This window comes from Nicotiana tomentosiformis, chromosome 11 (assembly GCF_000390325.3).
Source record: "Nicotiana tomentosiformis chromosome 11, ASM39032v3, whole genome shotgun sequence".
NCBI lineage: Eukaryota > Viridiplantae > Streptophyta > Magnoliopsida > Solanales > Solanaceae > Nicotiana > Nicotiana tomentosiformis.
This window is the reverse complement of record NC_090822.1, coordinates 17767606-17780740: the sequence shown is the minus strand read 5'-3', so window position 1 is coordinate 17780740 and position 13135 is coordinate 17767606. Positions and strand designations below refer to the sequence as shown.

General features: G+C 35.3%; 1 long non-coding RNA gene across 2 annotated transcripts; it reads left to right on the top strand.

Moving 5' to 3' along the window:
- Positions 1-303: 303 nt before the first annotated feature.
- Positions 304-7414, top strand: LOC117279016 (uncharacterized). 2 transcript variants are annotated; one of them, XR_011412298.1, is made up of 2 exons: positions 304-447; positions 7155-7414. It is a non-coding gene; the product is annotated as an uncharacterized lncRNA (long non-coding RNA). The 2 variants fall into 2 exon arrangements; XR_011412299.1 differs by lacking the exon at positions 7155-7414 and adding an exon at positions 5562-5958.
- The last annotated feature ends 5721 nt before the right edge of the window (positions 7415-13135 follow it).

Below are 13135 nucleotides of genomic sequence, written 5' to 3'. Positions count from 1 at the left end.
CTTCCAACCAAGAGGTTGTGAATTCGAGTCACCCCAAGAGCAAGGTAGGAGATCTTGGAGGGAGGGAGCCGAGGGTCTATCGGAAACAGTCTCTCTATCCCAGGGTAGGGGTAAGGTCTGCGTACACACTACCTTCCCCATACCCCATTAGTGAGATTATACTGGGTTGTTGTTGTTGTTGTTGTTGTTAGCCGGAGAAGGCGCGGGTACCAAATTTATCTTGCTAAAGAAACAAACAAATAAATAACATTCTTAAAAAAATAGAAACAAATAAATAAAATAACTAAACACTAAACGCTAAGACCTAAAAATCCCTTTTCTACAGATCCTAAACCCTAGAAACTTTGAAACACTCTAAAATTCTGCCGCAACTCTTCGAGTTTGAGTTTTCCCTTCTCGTTTGGAAACTTGGTCCTTGGTTAAAACTAAAGATGCTAGACTTTTTCGGTAAGTTCCTCAATTTCTATCACCATTTTGTTTTTTCATATTTTAATCTTTTCCGATTGTTGTAGTCTATGCTTAGTTGTTGTGAGAATTAGGACGCCTTTTATCTTTGATAACTCACTCAACCTGCATTTCAACTAAGTTTCCAGTTTATTCCGTTTATTTTACAGATAGGTTGGTCGAAAAAGTTTCAATTTTATTCAGTTCTTCTTCGGTTCGATTATTTATTTTGGTTTTGGGATTGTTTTGTATTTTTGTTTCTTTTCCTAAATCGAGGCTTTAATTCATTTGCCTGATTTCTCTATCTATGATTTGAGAAGAGTTGCACTACACAGGTTATAAACATCATGATTAGGGGACATTACTTGTATCGTTATGAGCAAAACGTTAGAATTTGTTAATTGTATCGTTACTCAAAAATAATTGGAGCTTGTGTAGTGCATCTGTACATTAATAAGTTGGTTCACTTATGCCGAGCGTGTCAATATTAAAAATAAATTAGTATAAAATTGAGTTCATACAAGTGCATGCATCCATGTAAAAGCTTCTATAGAACAATTTTGATACCCATTAGACATATATAGAACACTATATCTTATTACTTTTGTTTTTCTTTTCTTTATTAGTTCTTATGTGAAAATTCGATCAGATATTAAGAATGATTGACCTCGTTTTCAAGTGGGGCAGGACAAATAGATTTGATTCCCCCGAAGTCTATGTTAAAAGGGTTTGACACAAGACTTTTTTCTATAATAAAGATGCTTTTAAATTTCTTTTGCAAACATCAATGCATATATATAGATGTGTCACTCCCAATACCTTGTGTAGTGGCATGAAGAATTCTATTTTTCTTTTCCATTTATTTTGGGTCACTTTTCAATTTCATAGATTTGATCAACATTTCATTTATCATATTCTTTTAATAACATAGTCAATATATATTCCGCGGAATTATCTTTCTTTTTTTCATGTCCCGACCGGCCGATTAATTTTGATTCTGCCACTTAAGGCCCATTAAAAAAAAGTAAAAACACTTTGTTACATCGCCCGGGTATCTCCTTGTAGCGGAAGCAAATTATCGATCAGCGATGATCCTCACAGTACATTGGAGGGACACTATATCCAACAGTCAATTAATGTGCTTGATACGCTTTAGTCCACTGTGTATCGTTCTATGGCATGGGATTCAATACATTCCCCCCTAGAAAGTGCTTGATACAAATGAAAAGAACATATTCCTATTAGGGAATTTCTTGGCTATCTTGACATGCTCTTATTTTTTCATGCTAGACTTTTCATTCTTCTATCACTACTAAAAATGTGAATTTCCGAACGGGCATCCCCTCGGAAATTGGCTCGTCGGAAAGAAATTTCAAACGGGAAGCCCGTCAGAAATGTTTCCGACGATATCCGGTTTAATATTTTTTGGTAGTGTTCAAGTTAATTTACGAAGAAAGAAGAAGGAGATAGAAGAGAGGTATAGCACAGTGAAAGGAGTCTTATTTGGTAGCCAAGGATGACTTGCCTGCACCATTTTGGAAAGCTCATTTAATATATTTTATAGATTGATGGTACTGTTGGGATATATACTATTAACCATTAATTTGGTTTAGATATAGCATTTATTATAAAATAATTATTTATTCAGTTTTAATAAAGTTTTAAATAGATCATATATTAGTCTGTGTCCTTTGCTTATATAGTAGATGATTTAGTGTATAGAGTTTAGCTTATACACGGAAGATTAAATCATCGGTTCTTATAAGTATAAAGTTTGAGTTCACAATCTAACGATGGAATTGATCAAACCATCATGAATGATTGTAGCACAAGATTAAATATAATTTATCTTGATTACGGGAATGGTTTAATTCCAACTTCTTGTGCTAGTACATTTTGTATGTATTGAATGAATCAAGTAGAGATAAGTATTTTATACTGACTTAATAAAATAAACTCTCTAGCCATTAAATGTACTTATACTCTTAATCTTGATATAATTATTATTAGATGTGTATATTATTATTGTTTTGATTTATTAAAAGGCGAGATTCTTTCGTGGGTCAATATGCCTGATAAATTAGATAATAATAATGTACATTTGCGAAGTAATAGTTAGTTGATGAAATCCATGTCTCGGTTTAGAGATTGATGATACACCTTTATGAAAGCTTATAAGTTTTCATGTGTAAACCCGGCCGGTGGATTTTGTATCCGACACATGAAATAAGTTAAGCGAAAGTTTAAAGGAAATAATCAATAAATTAAATCGTAAGTAATTTAATTTAATTGATTAGTATCTGAATTTTAACATGGGGAATTAAATAAGATTTAATGGATGAATTTCGAAATTGAATAAGGAGTGCAATTACGAATTTTTAGTGAAATAATTAGTAATTAATTATAGTGGCTATTAATTTCGAAAATTAGAAATTAATTCCATAATTGAAAGCCTTGTTAATTAAATTCCATGGTCCCTGTTGTGCCTAATAATATGAAATAAAAGAATCCTTTTTCTGGTGGAAAAGAAAACCCAATAGGTTTTGGAAAAGGGTTTTAACCCTTAAAACTTGTGCTATAAATATATAAAGTTTTCCACCTAGAGGGGGAAGAACATGGTGGCCGAAATTGTTGTTTTCGGATATTATTTGGGTAATACGGTAGAAGACCGTGGAACGTTCGAAGATCATGATTGTGTGGGTGGTGGAGATTCCATTGAGAAGTTATGGAACTGAAGGCTCACGTGTAGAAGAGATATGTTCACGCTTCAAGATGTAACACGTGAAATCCCGTATATGCTAGTTGTCTAGATTACATGTGATTTTGATGCTGGATTACTTCCGCTGCTTATATTAATCCATCAATTGGTATCAAATCCCACTCATATCTAATTAGATAAGTAAGTTTTTCATGAAACAAGAATATCGTGTTTATGTGCATTTTTGAATTACATGTATATGTGATTTTCTGAAAAACTGCACTGCTATTTTGTGAATTAACTGTGCAAAAAAAAAAATTGGATTATTCTTGTAATCATGAGATATCTGTTATTTATTGATATTTGTTGGGATGATCTGGATTTTTTTGGTAAACCCTAGAAAAACGCAAAATCTGATTTTGACTGAATTGCCGGTATTTTCGGAGGTCAATGAACTTGACGGACTCCGATTGAGCTAAAATTTGGTGGATCCATCGGAAACGACATGGTGAGAAAAACTCACTGCATAATCAGTGAATCATGGTGTGTTTTGGTGTTTTGAGGTCGTTTGGACTGTGTTTTGGACGTTTTTCTATTTTTTGGAAATTATTTCTTAATAATTTTAATTCAATGGTGGTGGGGTGACTCCCCATAGTGTCCATGATTAAATATTGGTGATATAATAGGTTTACACCTTGGCTATTAGTAAATAGACGTGTTGTTGTATTAAATTTGATAATAGAAGTGTAGGATTTTATTGACTAGGTCTTACAAGGTATAATTGATATTGTGTGATGATATCAAAATTTTAGTTTATGTTTTCATGCCCTACGTGATTACTAGTCTTGGATTTTTGATGAAAAATTTTGTTCTCTGGTTGGAGGTTGTAATTAAGTAAAATATGATGGTATTTTGTATGAGTTTTATATTATTGGCATGGCTTTTAAGCTGCAGTCCATAATCTGCCGTAAAATAATTTTATGAACTACATATATCTTCACTCGTAAACTGAGAATTTTATGACTAATAAATAGTTACCATTAAAGTGGTTTGTTTGTTTGAACTCATGAAAAATTCTTAATAAATTTGTTGTAACGACACAATCGGTCGTTTTAAGTATTATAACCCCGTTCCCCTATTTACTGCTCAATTTATGCTTTATAGTTGTTTAATGACTTACCGGGTTAGTGGATTCGGTCCGGAAGGAATTTGGAGTAAAATGAGACACTTAGTCTCATAATTGAAAATTTAAGTTAGAAAAAGAGGATCGGATATGGACCTATGTGTAAACGACCTCGGATTTGAATTTTGATGATTCCACTAGCTCCGTATGGTGATTTTGGGCTTAGGAGCGTGTCCGAAATATTATTTGGAGGTCCGTAGAGGAATTAGGCTTGAAATGTCGAAAGTTGAATTTTTGGGAAGTTTGACCGGGGTTTGACCTTTTGATATCGGGGTTGGAATCCGATTCTGAAAATTTGAATATCTCCGTTATGTCATTTATGACTTGTGTGCAAAATTTGAGGTCAGTCGGGCGTGAATTGATATGTTCTGGAGTTGTTTATAGAAACTAGAAATATCAAAGTTCATTAGGCTTGAATTGGGGTGTAATTTATGGTTTTAGCATTGTTTGAGGTGATTTGAGGGTTCGACTAAGTCCGTATGATATTTTAGGACTTGTTGGTATATTTGGTTGAGGTCCCGAGGGGCTCGGGTGAGTTTTGGATGGTTAATGGATCATTTTTGGCCTTGGTGAGATTGCTGATAACTGCTGCTGCATTTTTCTGATTTTCTCTTTCGCGCTCGCGAGTAGGCCCTCACATTCGCGAAGCCGTGGTCGCGTTCGCGAAGGGTAAGATTTGCAAAGCTTCGCGTTCGTGAAGCCACGGTCGCGTTCACGAAGGGTTAAGTTTGTGGTTAGTCAAGTTGTGCTTTGCGAACGCGAGGGACCTGTCACGTTCGCGAAGAAGAGAGGTCTGGACAGAGAGTTTAAGTTCTGAAAATGGGGCTTCGTCCCATTTTCAGTTTTTGACGGATTTGAGCTCGGGAAGAGGCAATTTTCGGGAGTTTTTCAAGGAAAATAACGAGGTAAGTGTTCTTAACTCAATATTGGTTAAATTACCCGAATCCACGGTTGTTTTCATCATGTAATTGGTGAATTAAGTTGGAAAAGTTTGAAAATCCTCTTAGTTTAAATTGAAGATTTGAGGGTCGAGTTGGGATCGGATTTTGATAAAATTGGTATGGTTAGACTCGGGGTTGAATGGGCTTCCGGATTTTATAACTTTTGTCGAGTTCCGAGACGTGGGCCCCACATGCGATGTTTGAGCTAAAATTCGGATTTTTATGGAAAAATAGCATTTTCTTATGGAGTTAATCCAATAAATTTTATTGACTGAAACGAATTATTTGTGACTAGATTCGAGGCAATCGGAGGCCGATTTGCGAGGCAAAGGCATAGCAGAGTAAAGCATTTCACGCTCTAAGGTAAGTAACAGTTTTAAATCTGGTCCTGAATGTATGAAACCCAGGATATCTGTATCATGTGATTATTTTGGAGGTGACGCACATACTAGGTGACGGGCGTGTGGGTGTGCCCCGAAGGGATTGTGACTTGGTCCGTCCCGGAAAAATGTAAAGTTGAATAATTTGTTGTTAGCTATATGCTCTCTATGTGTTGATAAAATTTAACTGTAAATCATGTTACAAATCATGCTTAGGCTATGTGATAGTATTGTTGGGACCCACAGAGGTTGCATACTTGTTGAATTGCCTGCTAAATGTTATATGTACTCAGTCTCAGTTTTACTTGCACATTTTATCTCAGTCTCTGTTATTATTATTGATACATCATATCATTATTGTTTGGGCTGATTTCATGATAATTGAGAGCCCGAGAGACTGGAGAGATTTATGACTGAGTGAGGCCGAGGGCCTGATTATGAGATATTAATACCATAGCACTGAGTTGTCCGTGTATCACGTGAGTTGGCCGTGCAGATCCTTATATTATACTATAACACATGAGTTGGCCGTGCAGATCCTTTTATTTTTTTTTCCATTTACAGTACATTGAACGAACCCTGTAAACCTATTGAGCTTTTAGAATACCAGTTATGGGGGACACTATTTCCAACAGTCAATTAATGTGTTTGATACGCTTTAGTCCACTGTGTATCGTTCTATGGCTTGGGATTCAATACATTCCCCCCTAAAAGAATTGGTTGGCAGTGTCCTTAGAAATGAAAAGAACATATTCCTATTAGGGAAGTCAGATAATGTATAGCTGAAGAGAACAAAGTCAAAGAAATAAAAAGGAAAAAACATAAAGCAACTATATGCCAGAGAGATCTTACATGAAGAGGAGAGTCATATTTGTTTAGTAGCCAAGGATGACTTGCCTGCTCCATTATTTTAAAAGGTGTTTTGATTACACCATTTAATATTGGTAGCCTTTTTTGCTTGGTTTCGGACAGTCTCCTTGGCTATCTTGACATGCTCTTCTCTTTTATGCTAGACTTTTCATTCTTCTATCACTACTAAAAATGTGAAATTCCGAATGGGCATCCCCTCTGAAATTGGCTCGTCGGAAAGGAATTTCTGACGGGAAGGCCCGTCAGAAATATTTCCGACGATATCTGGTTTGCTTTTTTTTGGTAGTGTTCAAGTTAATTTAAGAAGAAAGAAGAAGGAGATAGAAGAGAGGTATAGCATAGTAAAAGGAGTCTTATTTGAAGAGAGTACAGTCCTTTCTTTCTTGGTTTCAGGTCACTATGGCTAACTTGATAATCTCTTCTCTTTCATGCAATGCCTTCTATTAGTTGATAGCCAAGGACAACTTCTATTTTCTTTTTGGCTAAAAGGATAATATATTACTTAGGCATAATTACAAAAGGTACGTAGCGCTATTACTAGTGCTATGATCATCTAAAATATATACATTATCAGAAGTTCTAGCAAGTACTTTAGTAGTTCTAACAAAAAAAGGTTCCTACTTTGTCTTCTTTTACAGTTGCTAAAGCAAACAGCGGTGGAACTGCTAGATAAACAGAAAAGACCGACTCCTAATTTGCTAATAGTATGAGGCAAAGCTATGATTTCAACATTATGGATTTTAGATTTTAGAACAATGACTTTTAAATGCTAATAATTATGGGTTCTATGGGTTTTAGATTTACTTATGCATTGTTATGCAATGATTAGTAATGCGGAGATTTTTATGCATGAGTTACTTAATTTACAAAGGGTATTATATCATTAAATAGTTTAATCTCTGTCAGGTTTCTTATCATGCATAAATTAACACACAGATTTACACTTAATATTGATACTATTTAATACCGCATTAGTTATGCGACGATTTTGTTTGAAAACTTAACCTAAATAGCCGTTCACCCAACCGCTTAAACTTAAAAAAATCGATGAATGTATAATATGCGTATAATCCGTGTATAATCTATACATCGAGTTAGGAAAAGTAAATTGTAAATTCGGCCGGCTATTTATGGAAAATCCCATGTTTTTCCTTATGTGATCCATTAAAACTGTATTATCAAGCCATCTGATCCAATTCCCTAATTTGGATCTTCAACTTTGACCTTCAAAGAGTCCACCAAATCGCTTAAACTAAAAATAGCCAACAGATGCATAATATATGTATAATTCATGTATAGTATGTGTATAACTGTGTATAATCAATCTATAGTCTATGTGTACCCGCTAGAAAAAAGATAAACAATGAATTTAGCCGATAATTTGTATAAAAAAACCTTAGAATAAATCAGTCAACCCTGTTAGATAGAGTAATATGAGAGAAAAACTCCAAAAACTATAAAATTCCAAATAATTTCAATAACAGAGAATAACACATTGAAAATATTTCAAACAGAGAATCTTACAATTGAAATATCCATCTCTTGCACTGATCATTTAAACCTAAACCCTACGGAATAACTTCATCTTGCGACATGGTGATAAATCGTATTGTAAAGAGAAGTCATTTGACATTATTCCTTAATTTATTCGTTTTGCATTGACTCAATTTCTGAAACAGACGAGCACCGTAAATATGAATTTTTAGTGGCACATCGATGACGAAAATGGACAGAATGAGATATTTTTTTATCTTGTTTTCTACTAATGTGATGCCCGTAATGGAGGGTGGGTCGATGAGAATGGGTCTAAGTTTTTAAGTTGGCAACTTTTTGAATATGTCACTTTATGGTACGTCCACTTTGAACTTGATGATGACGTAGCCCGAGAGATAAATTCATGAGGTTTGTTGAATCAAATCAGATATACGTGCCATGAGCTTATATTGTGACAAATATTGTGATGGCCCGAAAGGTCATCTTTAAATTTACTATTCATTTCTGTGTTCTAAGACCTCGAATAGCACCTTTCAGCATTCCTCGACTTGCGTGCGCAGTTCGTAAATTTTTCGAAAAGTTTTTATATGAAAATTGATAAAAATATGAAATAGATCTTCAAAAGTCATTTGAGTTGACTTCGGTCAATATTTTGAGCAAACGGACCCGGATCACTATTTTGACAGTTCCAGTAAGTCTGTATAGTGATTTGGGACTTGGGCGTATGCCCGAAATTTAATTTGGAGGTCCCTAGCTTGAGTTATCGCCATTTATTGAAAATTGAAAGTTCGAAAGCTTAAAGATTCCAAAGTTTGATCGTGAATTTGACTTTATCGATATCGGACTCGGAATGAGATTCTGAGAGTAGGAATAGCTCCGTTATATCATTTATGACTCGTGCGCCAAATTTGAAATCATTGTGGATTCATTTAATATGTTTCAGCACGAGTTTTGTAAAGTTTTGAAACTAAAAAGTCTGAATCGAAATGTGAATTATAATTTCAAAGTTATTTGAGACCCCGAGTAAGTCTGCGTTATGTTACAAGATTGGTTGGTATAATTGCACTACTACAAATCTGGGCAAAACCGTCCAAAAAAATCGACCAAAGTGGGTGGGTAATGGCCAATAACCATCCAAAACGCGACCATTTACGTGTGGACGGTATTTTGAAGATCGGAAGGGCATGCTTACCAAAGCTGGTCGGAAATTACCGACCAACTTTGGTCGGTCAATTAAATTCAAAAAAAAAAAACAAATTGCCGAAAAAACCGACCAAATTGGTCGGTTTTTTTTTACCAAGGTTGGTCGGTTTTTTCGGACCAAAGTTAGTCGGTATTGTAATTATGTAATTAAAAAATGCACCATCTGGGACTCAAAAATAGTTTCCTGCATTTTTTCGCTAAAGAAAACCGACTAAAGTTGGTCGGTTTCATAAAAAAAATTAAAAACTAAAATATTTTGAAAAACCGACCAACTTTGGTCGGTTTGTTGGCCGATTTTTAAGGTCGGTCGATCGTGGTCGGTTTTTGCCAAATTTTTAGTAGTGTTGGACGAAGTCCCGAGTGGCTCGGGTGAGTTTCAGACGTGTTTCAGACCATTTTGGTAAAAAATTACAAGTCTGGTTCTGGTGTTTCGCACCTGCGCAATTTTGGCCGCAGGTGCGTGATCGCTTCTGCGGAGGCAGTGTCGCTTCTGCAACTTTGAGACCAGGGGAGAAGCTTCGCTTCTGAGAAGCTTGGGATGCAGGAGCGCTCCTGCTTCTGCGGTGCCATGATCGCAGATGCGATCGTCCTCACTTCTACGGCTTACGGATTTACATGGAAGATATTAAAATTTTTGTAAAACTTTCCAAAACCGAAACTTAGTATTTTAAAGACAATCTGATGTCCGAATTCGATAATTTTAGTATGGTTGAACTCGTACCGGAACCGGTATCCGATTTCGTAATTTTTTTGTTGGGTTCCGAAAAGTGATCCCCACGTTAACTTTTGATTGACTTTTTCGAAAATGACTTAAATGAAATCTCTTTTGAAATGTGAATAATTTCTAAAGTTCCAATTGAATTGTTGGCCAATACTTTGATAGGTTTGATTAGTTTGGAGGCTAATTCGAAAGGAAAAGTTGTGGTCGAGTGATCACTTGAATTGCGAAGTAAGGTAAGTTTCGTGGTTAACCTTGACTTGAGGGAATAAAACCTTTGAATTATTTGTTTCGTGAATTTTATGTGTAACGACATATAGGCGAGGTGACGAGTGCCTATACGTTGTCAAATTGATTGTTTGCATATTTATCTAAAATCATAAATTATTTTAAATCATGAATTAATTATTATATTAATTATTTTTTTCACATTTTTTGTCTAATATTATGTCTTGAATTCATGCTATAATTGCTACATGCTTATTTGAATTATGTATCTTAATTGCTATTTGACTTTTACCACATTAAATATTAAATTACCTATTTTCTCCCTGATTTCCACAATTAATTGCTACTTGTCATTACTTGTTTTCCAAATAAATCACAATTATTGTATGTTTTGTTGCCTAATAATTTTCTATTAAATGTGGTATTTATTGGAGTATTTTTACATTTAAGAGTTGTTAAATTATATTGTTGGAGCGGGTTGCATGTCGCAACGGATTTATTTTAAGTTTATATTGTTGCAGCGGGTTGCACGCCGCAACGGATTTTTATTGAAAGATTATATTGTTGGATCGGGTTGCACGCTGCAACGGATTTTATTCTATGTTGTTGGAGCGGGTTGCACGCCGGAAAGGAAATTAATTTAAGGTTTATAACTGCTGAATTGACTTCAACTATTGATATGATTTATCGGTCTTACTTCTGTTCCTGTTATTATTATTATTATTATTATTATTATTATTATTATTATTATTATTATTATTATTATTATTATTATTATTATTATTATTATTATTATTATTATTATTATTATTATTATTATTATTATTATTATTATTATTATTATTATTATTATTATTATTATTATTATTATTATTATTATTATTATTATTATTATTATTATTATTATTATTATTGCGTACAGGTTAATGCAAGCGACCCGCCTTAGCCTCGTCACTACTTCGTCGTGGTTAGGCTCGGCACTTACAGAGTATATGGGGTCGGTTGTACTCATACTATACTCTGTACTTCTTGTGTAGATACCGGAGTTGGTCCTAGCGACGTACTGTAGATTCGCTCGAATTTAGCTATCAGAGGAGACTTGAGGTATAGTTGCACGACGTTCGCAGCATTGAAGTCCATGTCACGACCCAAAATTTTATATGTCATGATGGCGCCTATCTCAGTACTAGGCAAGCCAAAAATCTCAATAAACCACCATTTCTTTTAAATTTGAAAACGAAATAATTAAATACAGCGGAGGAAATCTCATAATTTCAAATATAACACTCCCAAAATCCAGTGTCACTGAATACATGAGCGTCTAATATGAATACAATGTTTGACTCATAAAAACAAAAAAACACTGTCTAAAAGTATAGAACAGTACAATAACTGAAGGAAAGAGAGACAAGGTCAGCGGACGCCAAGCAGCTACCTTGATAGTCTCCAACTGATAGTACTCTGAAAGCTAACAATCTCCACGTCCGAAAGTACCTAGATTTGGACACGAGGTGCAAAGTGTAGTATGAGTACAAGCAACTCAATAAGTAATATGACATCTCAGTAGAAAGACCCCATGTAAATACCAGTCACAAATTATCCGGTCACTCGGTACTGTTTATGGCCAATCCAGCCCAGGAGTATTCCAACCCGTATATATATACACATCAACTGACAGTCAGTCATTCAGTACCGTAAAGTACCTAGATTTGGACACGAGGTGCAAAGTGTAGTATGAGTACAAGCAACTCAATAAGTAATATGACATCTCAATAGAAAGACTCCATGTAAATACCAGTCACAAATTATCCGGTCACTCGGTACTGTTTATGGCCAATCCAGCCCAGGAGTATTCCAACCCGTATATATATACACATCGACTGACAGTCAGTCATTCAGTACCGTATAAGGCTAATCCACCCTTGGGGTTATTTATCCCCAAATGTAAATGATACGGACAATACAAATAAGTAAGGCACGTCCATGCCTTGGGAAAAATTCATCCCGAATATATATATAATCAGTAAGTAAGGCAAGTCCATGCCCTATGAAGTCTATCCTGAATATATATAATCATCTACGCTCACTGGGGGTGTGTACAGACTCCGGAGGGGCTCCTTCAGCCCAAGCGTAATACAAAGCCAATGTGGCCTACTGCAGGCGAGCAGTCCCGATCCGTATAATAACAAAGTCTATAAGGCCTGCTGCAGGCGGGCATCCCCGATCCATAAAATAGTAAAGCCAATAAGGCCTACTGCAGGCGGGCAGCCCCGATCTAGAATAATAATAATATATAAAGCCATTCTGGCCTGCTTGTCACGACCCCAAATTTCCTCCGTAGGATATCGTGATGGCACCTAGTCTCTAAGACTAGGTAAGCCTATCAATGCAGAATAAAAATTTAAATCTGAAATAAATAAACTACAATTCAAACAATTTCAATTCCCAAAACCCGGTAGAAATAAGTCACAAGCTTCTAAGAATTTATCCTCAATGTCTCTATATATATCAAGATCTAAAGAAAATAAGGAAGCAACACAATAATGATAGAAGGGGACTCCGGAGTCTGCAGACGCTGGCAGATATACCTCGAAGTCTCCGTGCACAGGCACTGATGTTGGTGTTGGTAAGGAGTACCTGGATCTGCACAAAAAGATGTGCAAAAGCGTAGTATAAGTACACCACAGCGGTACCCAGTAAGTGCCAAGCCTATCCTCGGTAGAGTAGTGACGAGGTCAGATCAGGCTCTACTGAAAAATAATAATTGCATGGTAATATGTTTAACAATATAATAAAATAAAATGACAATGGAAATGAATCAAGTAGCATGTCATCATTTAATTACACAAAATAATGGCAAATAATATCTCGTGGAATCAAAACAGAATTCCTTTCAACTTTATGAAATCACAACAAATAATCAAAGGCAACTATGGCCATAAATCAATATAAACAAGGGCACTCACAAGGTACCGC